At 41.4% G+C, this 15,000-nt stretch overlaps 1 protein-coding gene across 12 annotated transcripts in view; it reads right to left on the bottom strand.

Moving 5' to 3' along the window:
- LOC135104171 (protein retinal degeneration B-like) overlaps positions 1 to 15,000 on the bottom strand; it is a 159,132-nt gene that overhangs the window by 117,779 nt on the left and 26,353 nt on the right. For 3 of the 12 annotated variants that reach the window (XM_064011261.1, XM_064011262.1, XM_064011259.1), the window contains exon 2: positions 11,198 to 11,312. The exons of 1 other annotated variant lie outside the window; for it this stretch is intronic. The gene's annotated coding sequence lies outside the window, so the exon portion shown is untranslated. Of the gene's footprint in view, positions 1 to 9,533; positions 10,305 to 11,197; positions 11,313 to 15,000 lie in introns of those variants that run through there. 8 more of the 12 variants (XM_064011263.1, XM_064011268.1, XM_064011264.1 and 5 more) reach the window with 6 other exon arrangements.

Here is a 15,000-nt window from a genome sequence, read left to right as displayed (position 1 = left end):
ATCTTTAAGGCCTCGGCGCTCTCTCTCTCTCTCTCTCTCTCTCTCTCTCTCTCTCTCTCTCTCTCTCTCTCTCTCTCTCTCTCTCTCTCTCTCTCATTCATTCTGGCATGTTCACGTTTTCTCTCATGCCTCCTTCCTCCCCCCAACTCTCTCTCTCTCTCTCTCTCTCTCTCTCTCTCTCTCTCTCTCTCTCTCTCTCTCTCTCTCTCTGCATCCACAGCATTTCTTATACATCCACCCGTCAGCGCTGCAATATCCACCTCCCGTCTCTTCTGTTATTCATCCACTCACAACTGTACCTCCAAATATCCACTTTTCAGGCCTCGTCACAAAATCCACACACTCTTTTATGTATGTGCAAGGTTTGGTTACTTTGTTTCATTATTTTATTAGTTTTTTTCATTTCCTTTTCTTTTTTTATTATCTTCTTTATTTATTTTCCCTTTGCTTTATTATCTCTATTATTTTCTTTATTTTCTATCTCTTTGCCGTGCTTTTTTTTATCATTATTTTATATTTCCTTATTTCTGTAGTATTGTGATGTTTATTTTTACCATTTTATTTTCTTTCCTTTCCATGCCGTACTGTTTATTTCCTTCCTTTCATCTTTCGCTCTTGCCTTCACCTCATTTCTTTGTTCTTTTCCTCTTCTTTTTTTGTTTCTTTTTTGTCAACTCGTATTCCTCTCTTCCCTCTCTTTACTTTCATTTTTCCATTACTGTCAGCAGGAGCATTTACTTAACTTCACACCTTGCTCTGGTTTCGTATCTATAGAGAAAAGCTAATCAGGTTATCATCACTATATAATAATCGATAATAAATTCCTCATATTTCTGATAGATTTACTTTCTATATCTACAAGGGAGGAATTTTTGATAAGCATACTCGTAGTTTAGCAGAGTTTAGCAGAGCATGGTATCGATCCACTGACCATCTGAGTTATGAGCGCGGCGCTTTACCACTGAGCCAGTCTACTGATTAATATGCAATAAAAGTGCTTAACTATTTCACTGCTCTGGTCGTCTTTTGGTAACATTCAGAGCAGTATAAAAATGTAGTTTGCATGGACAGACACAGCAAAGAAGGAATGAAAAGATTAATTTTGTACTGTCAAGCCTACAGAACTGTTTCATTTACTGTAGTACAAAGTATAAGTTCCTGGAAAGTTGCAGGGAATTATGGGAGAATAATTTCAAGCAGTGAAAGGGTTAAGAATGTGAGGTGATGATGGTGAACAGCCTGGCTACTTTATACTCCGTTATTTTCCTGTTATTTCCTTTCTTTGTATCCTTCCCCTTCTTGTTTTTCTTGTACTCCTATCTCTATGTATCTATTTCTATTAATAAACTGTTAAACTGGTAGTGGTGGTGCCTGCCAGTCCACGGCGGCCTCTGCGTTAATCTCCATCTCCGCGATGAGACGTGGCATTATTACAGCCAGATGGAGTGCGGCTGAGTGTGCATCTCCCTCTCAAGACAGACTGAACGACAGGCAGCCATGGTTTAAGGCACGTGTTTTCAGTCTCTTTGCTCTCTCACCAGGACTACTTTTAAAGGTCACACAGATAATTAGCCAGTTTCTCGTTGGTATTTGTTTCTTTATTTATTCATTTTTATTTATATTTGTTTATTTATTTATGATGCAGAATGTTCGTTAATATTTCACTAGAATGATATACTAATAACTTCCACTAGCAGCTATTTCAGTAATCGTGTGTGTGTGTGTGTGTGTGTGTGTGTGTGTGTGTGTGTGTGTGTGTGTGTGTGTGTGTGTGTGTGTGTGTGTGTGTGTGTGTGTGTGTGTGTGTGTGTGTGTGTTTCTTTCCCACATCAATTTTCCAACCAACTTTCAAAACATTCTAAAGAAATTCTCCACAAAAACATTCCTATCTTTTCCTATTTTTATATTCCCAAAAATAAAGAAATAAAATAAAACTCTGAACCAAAACATACGAATATATATATATATATATATATATATATATATATATATATATATATATATATATATATATATATATATATATATATATATATATATATATATATTTATTTATTTATTTATTTTTTATTTTTTTTTTTTTCTATTTTTCTTTTTTTCCCATTCCTACGTTAAAAATGTTATACCTGTATTATTTTTCATTTTCATTTTTCATCAGTATCTTTTACTCCCACATGAACACTTATTCGTACTTTACAAACGAAAGGAAATCGCACTTCATAACAACGGATATAACCTGATAGTCCAAGTAAAAAAAAAAAGATAAGATTTGCTACAGAAAAAAACAACAGAGAAAAATACGAGGAGAGAAACAAGATTGTGCATGTAAAAAGTGAAGGCTGTGACACTTAAATCATTAATTAAAGGCGTGATGAAATTAATGTACGTAACAAGATTAGGTAAAGATGACAAAATTATAATATTTTACCATGATGATAATGATGATGATAATAATAATGATAATAATAATAATAATAATAATAATAATAATAATAATAATAATAATAATAATAATAATAATGAAAATAGCAGCATCACTAATAGTAGTAGCAGCAGGAGCAGCAGCAGCAGCAGCAGCAGCAGCAGCAGCAGTGGTAGTAGTAGTAGTAGTAGTAGTAGTAGTAGTAGTAGTAGTAGTAGTAGTAGTAGTAGTAGTAGTAGTAGTAGTAGTAGTAGTAGTAGTAGCAGCAATAATAATAATAATAATAATAATAAGAAGAAGAAGAAGAAGAAGAAGAAGAAGAAGAAGAAGAAGAAGAAGAAGAAGAAGAAGAAGAAGAAGAAGAAGAAGAAGAAGAAGAAGAAGAAGAAGAAGAAGAAGAGGAAACTGCAGCTGTGACGGTGAATATAATTCTCTCTCTCTCTCTCTCTCTCTCTCTCTCTCTCTCTCTCTCTCTCTCTCTCTCTCTCTCTCTCTCTCTCTCTCTCTCTCTCTCTCTCATGCAACATAATAGCATATTCCTTTGATTAAATAATACTCTCAGCTTACTGTAACAGACACACTGACTGACTGACTGACTGGCTGAATGAATGAATGAAAGACTGGTTGCTTTACTGTGTGAATAAGTGACTAACTGATCGACTGATGGAATGACTGACTGACTGACTATGTGACTATTTAGTTAGCTTGCTGACTGAATGACTGGTTCTCTGACTCATCGACTGACTAAATGACTGACTACTGACTGACTAACACTGACTAACTCACTGACTGAACGAGTGACTGAATGAGCGAGTGACTGACTGAATGAGAGACTGAGTGGCAAGCAAGGCGCCATCTGCACAGCAGGTCTCACAAGCACAGGCAAGACTCTCTCTCTCTCTCTCTCTCTCTCTCTCTCTCTCTCTCTCTCTCTCTCTCTCTCTCTCTCTCTCTCTCATCAGGTCACATTCTTCTGTGAAAGGACCTTCAGTTTGAAAGAGAGAGAGAGAGAGAGAGAGAGAGAGAGAGAGAGAGAGAGAGAGAGAGAGAGAGAGAGAGAGAGAGAGAGAGAGAGAGAGAGAGAGAGAGAGAGAGAGAGAGATTGTGATAATACTGACAGAAGTGATAGTTATGTATATACAGTAGTAGTAGTAGTAGTAGTAGTAGTAGTAGTAGTAGTAGTAGTAGTAGTAGTAGTAGTAGTAGTAGTAGTAGTAGTAGTAGTAGTAGTCGTTGTTGTTGTTGTTGTTGTTGTTGTTGTTGTTGTTGTCGTTAAGTAAATAAATATATAAATAAATAAACAAAGCAAATAAGTAAGCTAGCAAACAAACAAGCAAACAAATTAAGCATTTCTGGGAGAGCGGAGAGACGGAAGGAGGAAGTGGAGGAAGCAGAGGAGGAAGGGAGGCAAGGAGGGAGAGAGGAAGAGAGGTGGAGGAAGGAAAGTGGTGCACGGGACGTCAAGGGAAGAGAATGGTGGAGGGGCGGCATGGAGGCGCCTTTGAGAGAGAGAGAGAGAGAGAGAGAGAGAGAGAGAGAGAGAGAGAGAGAGAGAGAGAGAGAGAGAGAGAGAGAGAGAGAGAGAGAGAGAGAGAGAGAGAGAGAGACTACTAAGAATGTGGATCTGGCAACCGTACATATTCTTAAACATATCGGTGCCTTATCTCGACTATTTTTAACAGGCTGTACTAAAAGTTATCAGGGTTTTCGGGGCTCTAGTGACGATTAACAAGCGTTCTGCACCATCAATCAGCGAAAAACACATGTGAAAACTTGACTAATCATGTGTGTGTGGCCTTTACGAGTAATGAGAGAGCAGGGCATTTCAAAACACGTGCCTGAAAAGTCACAACTGTTATCGAAGCATGCTGTCTGTTTTGTCTGCGTTGGCCCGATTTGCTCCCTCACCACGTCTGTTTTGAATCGCAGCGGATGATTAGCCGAGTTTTCAAGTGTTTCTCCTGTTAATAATATAATAATAAAACATCCTTAAAAACTCTTGTAACTTAGATTAGAGGCATTTTTAGTGTTGTGGAGTTGCGGCGCAGAAGTGTTTCTCAACATGGTCCTTGGAGAAACACACTCAGCCACTATCTTACAGGCCGTAACAATGCCACGCCCGATCACTGACAAGGAGGCTGACGTAGAGGATGCCAAAGAGTGACAGGCGGCATCACCACCACCATCACCACCGCCACCACTTCCAGCACCACCACCTCCACGCCTCCTTCTTAAGTACCCTTGTTTATTAATGACCAGGTTAATAATTGGAAGGTTAAAGCGTCAGGTTCATAACTTAGATGGCTGTGAATCGATATCACGCGCTGCTAAACTCCGCTTGTCACTTTTTTTTTTATTTCCTATAGATTTTTGACGATCGTTTCTGATTGCGAGTACTTTTTTTTCCTTTGTGTTGCCCTTGGCCGGTGCCGCTCCTACATAAAAAAAAAAAAAGGGCGGTAAACTAAATTCGAACGAGAAAATGTTAGAAATTCATTAGAGTCAACTTTATGGTGATGACTGCCTGACCAACCGTTGTACAAAATAAATGGATCAATAAATAAATAAATAAGTAAATAAATAAATCACAGCAAGGTGGGGAATGAGGTAAATGCTTCTGCTGACATGACTGACAATATAATGGGGAAATAAAATACAGAAATAAATAACTTGACATGTTACTGCAAGCTTGAAGATGAAGAAAATGTGGCGCTACTGGATGCGTGGATAAAAAATAAATAAAATAAAATAAATAAATATATAAATAAATAAATAAATAAATAAATAAATAAATAGCCATTACTGTAAGCGTGAAGGTTAATAAAATGCCACAATACATTACAGCTAGCCAGCGTGAGGGACGGGATGTATAGGTAGGATGTGAGAAGACAACGATAACGTGAGTGTACGATAATAACAGATTTTTTTTTTTTTTTTTGTTTTTTGTACGCTACGCCCTTTCCTTAACCCTATGACGAGTGTACGATAATTGCAGATACTTTTTATTTATTTACTTATTTAGTGTACTCTGCGTCCTTTCCTTAACCCTAAGACAACAATAACGTGTGAGTTTACGATAATAGTAGATACTTTTTATTGTGTACGATAATAACAGATTTTATTTTTTTCGTACGCTCCGCCCTTTCCTTAACCTATGACGAGTGTACGATAATAGCAGATACTTTTTTATCTATTTACTTATTTAGTGCACTCTGCGTCCTTTCCTTAACCCTAAGACAACAATAACGTGTGGGTGTACGATAATAACAGCCACTTGCACCCTTTCCTTAACCCTACGAATGCGATACAGTGAGCGAACGATAACAGCAGCTACTCTGGATCTTAACCCTTCGAGCACTGATAACACACCATTCTGAGTAACCCGAGACAAAGTTACTAAGCTGCAAATATCAAACTGCAAGGAATTAAAAGCTTTATTGAATATTCGATCATCTTTCCTTGCTGTGAGTGTCATCTTGCTAAATTATGATCAAACTTTTGCACCAGACCATTTTATTCAGCTGACAAGAAGCCACTCCACTTGAAACGTTAAGAGAAAAGTAAGTTATAAAAATACACATAAAAAGTCTGTATAGAGGACGTGTGGAGATCAAATAGAAGTATGTATATGGAAGGGACGTGGAAAAGCAACTAAGTAAAAAATAAATGAATAAATAAATGACCAGTAAAAAAAAAAAATAAGAACAATAATACGAAAATAACAAAATCTCGAATACAACAAATCCACAAGCGCGAAGAACAAACAGTTAAATATCACACAGTATCTTTTGTAATGTGTTAACAGACAATAGACAAGAGTACGTATGTTGAAGTGCACCATACACTCTGACTGCCCTGCCTCTTTAACTCTTTCACCGCTATCAGTCACGCCTTTCCTCAGTCACTAACCACTCTGAAACATTTCTTCCTGTACAGCCACCCACAAACATTAAAAAGGACTAGAAATTACAAAATCTATTCTTTCTTTATCCGCTTCTTTCTTGTACGTGCTTATAAAGATTTCATACACTCTTCTTAATGCTATGAATTGTTTTTCTTATATTGCAGTCAAAGGGTTAAACAAGTCTTAAAAAACGATGTGACACAGTAAGCACGAAGGAGAGCGAGGCAAGCATGATATGTACAAGTGTTCTGGATCAACAGGCAGTAAACAGCAGCCGAGTGTTACTGGTTCACTGTATACCCTCACTGCATTGTCCCTTTAAAGGAATCTTGGAGAGAGAGAGAGAGAGAGAGAGAGAGAGAGAGAGAGAGAGAGAGAGAGAGAGAGAGAGAGAGAGAGAGAGAGAGAGAGAGAGAGAGAGAGAGAGAGGTCGTTTGATACTGCACGCACGAAGGACCAACAGTCAAGTACATTTTCTTTTTTTTTTAATGTAAGAGAGACACTGGCCAAGGGCAACAAAAAGAGCAGAAATAAAAGGCCCACTGAGGTGCCAGCCCCAAAAGAGATGTGAGAAGGATCATCCAGTATCATGTACAGTCGCGATCAGAGGTGGTGTAATTCCTGCACTTTTCCTTCCTTTATTAAACGTTTCTTCTCACTGTCAACGTTCCTGGTGTGCTGACAGTCTCCTTATAAAAGCTGACACTTGATAGACTGTCAGCAGAAGAGAGGATCTAACATTTCCTTTCCTCTTTAACACATACAAATTCTGAGACATATACAACACACCGTAAACAAACAAACAGCAAACAATTACGTAAAGTGAGAGCAAAACTAAGTTCATATTCTCTCTTTCCCTTGTGTGGCAATGCAAACAAACTCTTATTCGTCGATATTTTACCTAATTAATTTTCGTACAGTGGTTTGGATGTTGGTAAGTAATGACCGTACCAGTGAGAGAGTTTAGACTGAGACAAAACACACCACAAAGTACAAGAACATAAGAACACCAGAAAATAAATAAAAGCCAATTCCTTCCTCTTTTTTTATATATATATATATCTTTTTAATGTTTGTTACTCGACTATAAACTAACACTACACAGCAACACATTAGCGAAACAATAAGCACCACACCTACGTAAATCACCAGTTTATGACACCCAGTGACTAACCTATCCTAACCTAACCACGACACTCACTGATCACACCACAACACATCACCAAACAATAAACACCTCATCTACGTAAATCACTCATTCAAAACACCCACTGACTAACCTAACCTAACCTAACCTAATCAAACTAAACCAAACCTAACCTAACCAAACCTAACCAAACCTAACCTAACCTAACCAAACCTAATCAAACTTAACCTAACCTAACCTAATCAAACTAAACCTAACCTAACCTAACCAAACCTAACCTAACCTAACCAAACCTAACCTAATCAAACTTAACCTAACCTAACCTAACCAAAACCTAACCTAACCTAACCTAACTAAACCTAACCTAACCAAACCAAACCAAACCAAACCTAACCAAACCAAACCTAACCTAACCAAACCTAACCTAACCTAACCTAACCAAAACCTAACAAAAAACGCATCCACAATACCCACCCCCCACCTCCCACCCTCTCCCAAATCCACAAGCTACTATTGAAATCCACACACTGCTTTGACCCATTTGCAGTCGGCGCAACCCTTCCCCCCAACACAAGATCGCGCCGCCATGTTGCCGCCCGCCAAAAGACTGCAGCAGCGGCGCCTCACACACACACACACACACACTCTCTCTCTCTCTCTCTCTCTCTCTCTCTCTCTCTCTCTCTCTCTCTCTCCTGGTGGCGCCGCAGGACTCGTCAGGATATAATGAAGATCGTCACCTAGTCTGCCACCACCACCACCATCGCCACCATATCCCTGCACCTCTCTCTCTCTCTCTCTCTCTCTCTCTCTCTCTCTCTCTCTCTCTCTCTCTCTCTCTCTCTCTCCGTAACTTTCAATTTTTCAAGAGTGCGTCCCAAAGCGATCTATCTTAAAGGTGGATATCGTGGAGGCTGCGGAGGACAAGGGCGAGGTGTGTGTGTGTGTGTGTGTGTGTGTGTGTGTGTGTGTGTGTGTGTGTGTGTGTGTGTGAGGGCACGATGGGGTAAGGGAGGGAGGAATGTGACTGTTGCAGGAAAAATAAAAATAAAAAGAGAGAAAAAGAAAGAATCTCGGTCGAAGATGTGATTATTCGCCCGACTGAAGGCTGAGAGAGAGAGAGAGAGAGAGAGAGAGAGAGAGAGAGAGAGAGAGAGAGAGAGAGAGAGGTACTGACTGGCATTATCAAGGCACTGTTCACCTCGCAGTGCCGGCGCCATGCTGACTGACTGTTCCGAGAGAGAGAGAGAGAGAGAGAGAGAGAGAGAGAGAGAGAGAGAGAGAGAGAGAGAGAGAGAGAGAGAGAGAGAGACTGGAGACCCACATTATCGCGGAGGAAGAAACATATGCCACAGATCTTCCCTTTGCCTCCACCCCTCCACTCCTCCGTCCCTCCACCCTCCTCCACCCCTCACCACTCCACCCCACTCCAAACAACACCCCGCCAAGAGAAATATACAGCTCGCACCACCTAACCCGGCTTCCTGACGCAGCCACAGTCCTGCTTCACTGGGGGGCGCAGGTGGTGGTGGTGGTGGTGGCGGTGGTGGCGGAGTGCTTCCCTCGCATGGCTTACTTAATACAGGTGATCAAGAGACGCACAGGTAATGGAAGGTGTTAATTAGTATTCTGAAGCGACAACTGTTCGTTCATCAGTACGCACACTCAAATGCGGAGGTACACAAACATACTCGTACATACATACACACGCGCACACCCACGTCTTGGTCCTGTAGGATATGCAGTGTCAGGCGTAAATTGAGGCACTTCACCGGCTTATCAACGTCAGTGAGTGCCACCGCCCCGTTCACTTCCCTCGCCCTGTGTTAAGTAGGTGTGTAGGTGAAGCATCATCATTATCATCAACATCACCACCACCACCACCACCACCCTCGTGACATTCATCACCGCTACTCCCGCTAACACCATTTCCCTCCATCATCAAGAATTCCTCCTCGGCATTTGTGTTACTCAATAAGGACTTCCGCTCCTCCTATCAAGAGTGATCTCTTTTTAACGCCTGGCTGCAGACACTCTTACTGACTCTCTCGCACACTTACCCTCGGCAGCCAACCTTGAGGCGGGGGCTGGGAGGCTGTGCTGGCGGCGGCGGGAGGCTGTAGCGGCGGCAGCAGCGGTGGTGGAGCGAACCAGCAGTCGTACGTCGCGGCAGGTCAGGTCAGGCTAGCGATCATAAGCTTGAAGGTGGTCACTTGGGTACCTTGGTATGTCACGGGGCCCCACCCTCACGCGACACTCGCACACACACCTCCCTCTCCCTGTACTCAGCCTGCAGAGGGGTGCCGCAGGGGTCAGGCTGCCATGCCCCGCTCGCTACCTCACTGCCTGGCTCACCGCACTGACAGATCCCAGCTAACGAGAATCCAGACGCAACGCCACACCAACACTAGCGATGCGATCAACGTGATGCTGGATGCCACACTGAGTAAGCCTCACAGCCGCTACTGCCAGGCACTTCCTGCTCTTGCGACACTTGACAACCACCCTCACTCAATTGCCAGCGCTCTCTCGCCCTCCGCGCCTCGCCCTCTGATAAAGATCAGTGCTGCATCAACCTTACACAGCCATTCTTACACGTTACACTCACGTACAAGGAAGAGCAACGTTCTGGTGAAGGTGTACAGTGCTATCGTACCACAAATGTCGGGGTTCGGCCAATCAGCGGCCACGCCTCGTCTCCGGGCCAATGGGGAGGCTGGATTCCATGACGTCACCAGGCACAGACACGTCACTACTTGCGTCATCGCTCAGGAAAGAGTGAATGCTACCTTGAAAACATCAAGTGTGTTGATGCTGCGTTCAAAGGATCGGAAACAGCAATTTTCCCACACACACTCACGGAACAGCAGAGCAAAAAGGGCCGCTTGCGTATCTTGGGACGGTGATGCTGACGTGAGCCTCGCCGTGAGTGTAGAGAGAGAAAGTGAGAACGAAAGGGACTGAGGTAGTACGGACCACAGTTAATCAAGGTGAAAGGCTACACACACACACACACACACACACACACACACACATACACACACCCTATCACACACACATACTCAATCACACACCAAATCAATCCCACAAATAAACAACAGCAGATAACGTTGCCATTACACAGACACAACCAGAAAGTACAGCGCACGTGAATCTAATGATAAAAGGTGATGAAACCAGACGCAATATTCAACCATAGCACACTTAGCCTTGAAATGAAGGTGCACGATAATTAAATAAACACCAACCCATCCCTTACTATGCTCAGAGCGACCCCAACGTATAATACCCACTACAAAAACTAACCCTAAGCATGCCCTTCTTCCCTAACGCCCGTTGTCTTCCCCTCACCATCACCCGTACCCACAATAACCATACCCATTATAAAAAAACTAACCCTATACACAACCCTTCTCTTGCTCCCTTTCATCCAGTACCATCACCCATAAAAACTACGTATCACATCTCCTTTCACTTCCTTCCCTATCACCTATACTAAATACCCATAACTTACTATAGAAATCCCATGACATACCCTTACCTCCCACCCACCCACTCACCAGCACTATCCAGCAACGAGGCGAAGGAGGAAGAGGAAGAAAACGAACACGGTGAGAAGGAAGGGAAATGACAATAGAGCGAGTGACGTCAAAGAAGCGGACGTAGGAGTTGTGTTAGCCCAAGACAGTCATCCCGCCCTGAGAGACGCGTGAGACAGGCTGACCTTATGTCGGGGGAATCTGGCATGTCCTCCCCGCCACTGGGACACCCGACCACTGATAATGTTGCTATTGTTGCTGTCGCTCGTCCCTCCCTCGCCGCCGCCGCCGCTGCCGCACCTACAAACAGTACATAGCATGGTTATTTGATTATACAGTAGATAGGGAACTTAACCTCACTATACATGCTGCCATATATTGCACACGTTGCCCGTTTTCTATCACGTGTTACTAGGCCGAGAAAAGGCTGAAGGAGAGGAAAGACAGGCCCAATGAAACTCTCAGTCCACTAATGTTAAGAGTAAGATTTATCAATGCAACTTTCGCACTTTTTTCCCCATACATCGCTTTGGAGCCGAAGGTTGAGAGGCAAGAGTGAGATTGGTGTGGGTATATGAAGAGGAGAGACGAGTACGTGGCAAGGATGCTGGAGATGGATCCACGCGGCAGAATAAAGAGAGGAAGTTTGAGAAGGTTTATGGACGCAGTGAAAGAAGGCATGCTTGTAATGGGTGAGGCTGTTGGGGGGGGAGGGGGGAAGGTTAACCCGCTGCGGCGACCTCTAACGGAAGCAGCCAACAGAAGACATTCGCTGCTCTCAATAGAGGAACACCACGTAACCTCGATGTCTGCGGCGCCAATTCCATCCAATCAGACAATCAATAAACCAATACACGCCTGATGTTTACAATACAACCTGACAGGAGTTTACACATTAGTTAGATAGGAAGAAATTGGTTCTCAAATAGAGCGGTAGATGAGTGGAACGGACTCAGTAATCATGTTGTTAGTGCTAAGACATTAGGGAGCTTTAAGAGAAGATTAGATGGGTTTATGGATGGGGATGATAGGTGGAAATAGGTAGGTATATTTCATACAGGGACTGCCACGTGTAAGCCTGGTCGCTTCTTGCAGCTTCCCTTATTTCTTATGTTCTTATCATGAGTGAGAGGAGTGTTAGTACAATAGGCGCGAATATAACATGCAAAACAGACCTGACTCCCACGATTATTGTAAAGGTACGGAAGTGATATACATGATTATATAACAAGAGAAAGCTATAGATTACTGCTCTCTGTCTAGTATTTAATTATGAAGTTTCTTTAGTCGTGAGTGAAAAGTAAAATAGCGTAAAGAAGAAAGTAAGAAAAAAAAAGTATTTGATGAAAGCAGAAGCGTTAGTGGGAAAAGAAATTAATAAAGAATAAATGGCGGAAAATAAAAACGCAAAATAAGAAGAGAGAGAGAGAGAGAGAGAGAGAGAGAGAGAGAGAGAGAGAGAGAGAGAGAGAGAGAGAAGAGAGAGAGAGAGAGAGAGAGAGAGAGAGAGAGAGAGAGAGAGGGGGAGAGAGAGAGAGAGAGAGAGAGAAAGCAAAGGGTGAAAATGAAATACAAAATACCATAACTACCAAGACAAAAAAAATATATAAAAAAAAGGGAAAATGAAGTAAAAAAACGTAAAGGATATTAAAAACAATGAAGAAAAAGGAAAGGGATCAAAGTGAAAAATAAAAAAAAAGGGCAAATGTAATGAGGAACGAAATTAAAAAAGACGAAAGAAATGAAAAAGAGTAGAAAAGAAAAGAAAAAAAAGAGAAAAAACCAACGAAAGGAATTGAAAAAAGGAAAAAAAAGAAAAAAAAGGCCAATGAAAAGTAGAAAAGGGAAAAAGAAAAGGACACAGGAAGGAAGTGAAGAATTAAAAAAGGAAAAAAACAAAACAAAAAGGAAGTGAAGAATAAAAAAAAGGGGGAAAAAAAGAAAACTAAGACAACGGAAGGAAATGAGGAATGGAAAAGGAAAAAAAGAAAAAAAAACAAAGGAAACAAGTGAAGAGTAGAAGAGCAAAAAAGAAAAAAAAAAACAACGAAAAGCAATGAAGAATATAAACAAAAAAAAAATAAATAAGACGACAAAGGAAGGAAATAAAGAAAAATGAAAGAGGAAAGGAGTGAAGAACCGAAAAGAAAAAAAGATAAATAAACAAAAATATCACCAAAAAAACACAAAATATATACAAAAACACGCATTCTGATACCTCATTAAGGCGATAAGGGGAAGGAGGCGACACAGGGACGGACGGAGAAGAGGAGGTGAAGAAGGAAGGACGCGTAACCTGAATCAATAATAAAAATAGAAGCAAAGTGAGGAAAGACGGAGATAATATTGCTTACGTGCGTCATGAGAGATAAGGAGGAGAGGCAGGTGTGTCCAGTGATGGGACGTGGGCGCACACACACACACACACACACACACACACACACACACACACACACACACACACACAGAGAGAGAGAGAGAGAGAGAGAGAGAGAGAGAGAGAGAGAGAGAGAGAGAGAGAGAGAGAGAGAGAGAGAGAGAGAGAGAGAGAGAGAGAGAGAGGGGGGGGGGAGAAGGGAGGGGGACGGAAGGTAGAAAGAAAGAAGGAAAGAAAGAAAGAAAGAATTTATTTACTAATACAATACATACTGACTGTGCAACTGAGAGAGAGAGAGAGAGAGAGAGAGAGAGAGAGAGAGAGAGAGAGAGAGAGAGAGAGAGAGAGAGAGAGAGAGAGAGAGAGAGAGAGAGAGAGAGAGAGAGAGAGAACAAATGATAAAGACAGAAGCCAAGACACCACGATAAGGAAGATAGGAATAACTGTAAACAACGAATAGAAAAACTAATGCGAGAAAAAAAAACAGAGAGAGAGAGAGAGAGAGAGAGAGAGAGAGAGAGAGAGGAGAGAGAGAGAGAGAGAGAGAGAGAGAGAGAGAGAGAGAGAGAGAGAGAGAGAGAGAGAGAGAAATACAAATAACCCTTGATAATAAAAATAAAAAAAGATAAGCGAGACGATAAGTAAGACAAGCACATAGACACAGACGAGGCAGGAAACTAGGAAGAAATAAGAGCGAAACAAAACAGATTCTCAGATAAACAGAAGGGATGGTAACAATTTAAGTGATGGCAGATGCAACTAAGATAAGGAGGAGACCATGAAGAGAGGAGACAGGGAAAGTGAACAGCGGGGGACGGAATAGTAACATGACAGCACAGGAGAATCTTAGCGTTATGAAAGTAATAGTAATCTGTCTTAAAACAATAGTAATCTTATAACCTTACAAAAATATTACACTTACAACTTCATAATAATTAAAATCACGGACTAATCTCACAACAATCTTACTACTTTAACCTCACATTGGTAACCTCACAAGCTCGTAACAGCAGTAATATCACAACCTCACAACAACAATAACTTCAAAACACAAGGGGTATCTTAGCAAGGAGTAACTGTAACCTCACAACATATAAGTAACTGGCTGACTGGCTGACTGGCTTATTGACTGATTAACTGACTGGCTGACTGACTGGCTAATTGGCTGACTGACTGACTGACTGACTGACTGACTGACTGACTGACTGACTTACTGACTGGTTGACTGATTAACTGACTGGCTGATTGACTGACTAATTGGCTGACTGACTGACTGACTGACTGGCTGACTGGCTGATTGAATGGTTGACTGATTAACTGACTGGCTGATTGACTAATTGGCTGACTGACTGACTGAATGACTGAATGAATGAATGAATGAATGAATGATTAACTAGCTGGCTGAATGACTGACTCATTGGCTGACTGACTGACTGACTATATGACTGACTGACTGACTGATTGACTGACTAATTATAACTGTCAATGCGCCACAACACTTCATCACCCACGTCAAAAATATAAAGCCAAGAAAATTGTTAAAAGATAAGATCACGATAAAGTAAGATAAAAAAAAATAAATAAAAAAATAATAAAAAAAAGCCGCATTGT

This window comes from Scylla paramamosain, chromosome 10, assembly GCF_035594125.1.
Source record: "Scylla paramamosain isolate STU-SP2022 chromosome 10, ASM3559412v1, whole genome shotgun sequence".
Taxonomy (NCBI): domain Eukaryota; kingdom Metazoa; phylum Arthropoda; class Malacostraca; order Decapoda; family Portunidae; genus Scylla; species Scylla paramamosain.
Note: the sequence above shows the minus strand (reverse complement) of the source record. Positions and strands in the feature narration are given on the sequence as shown.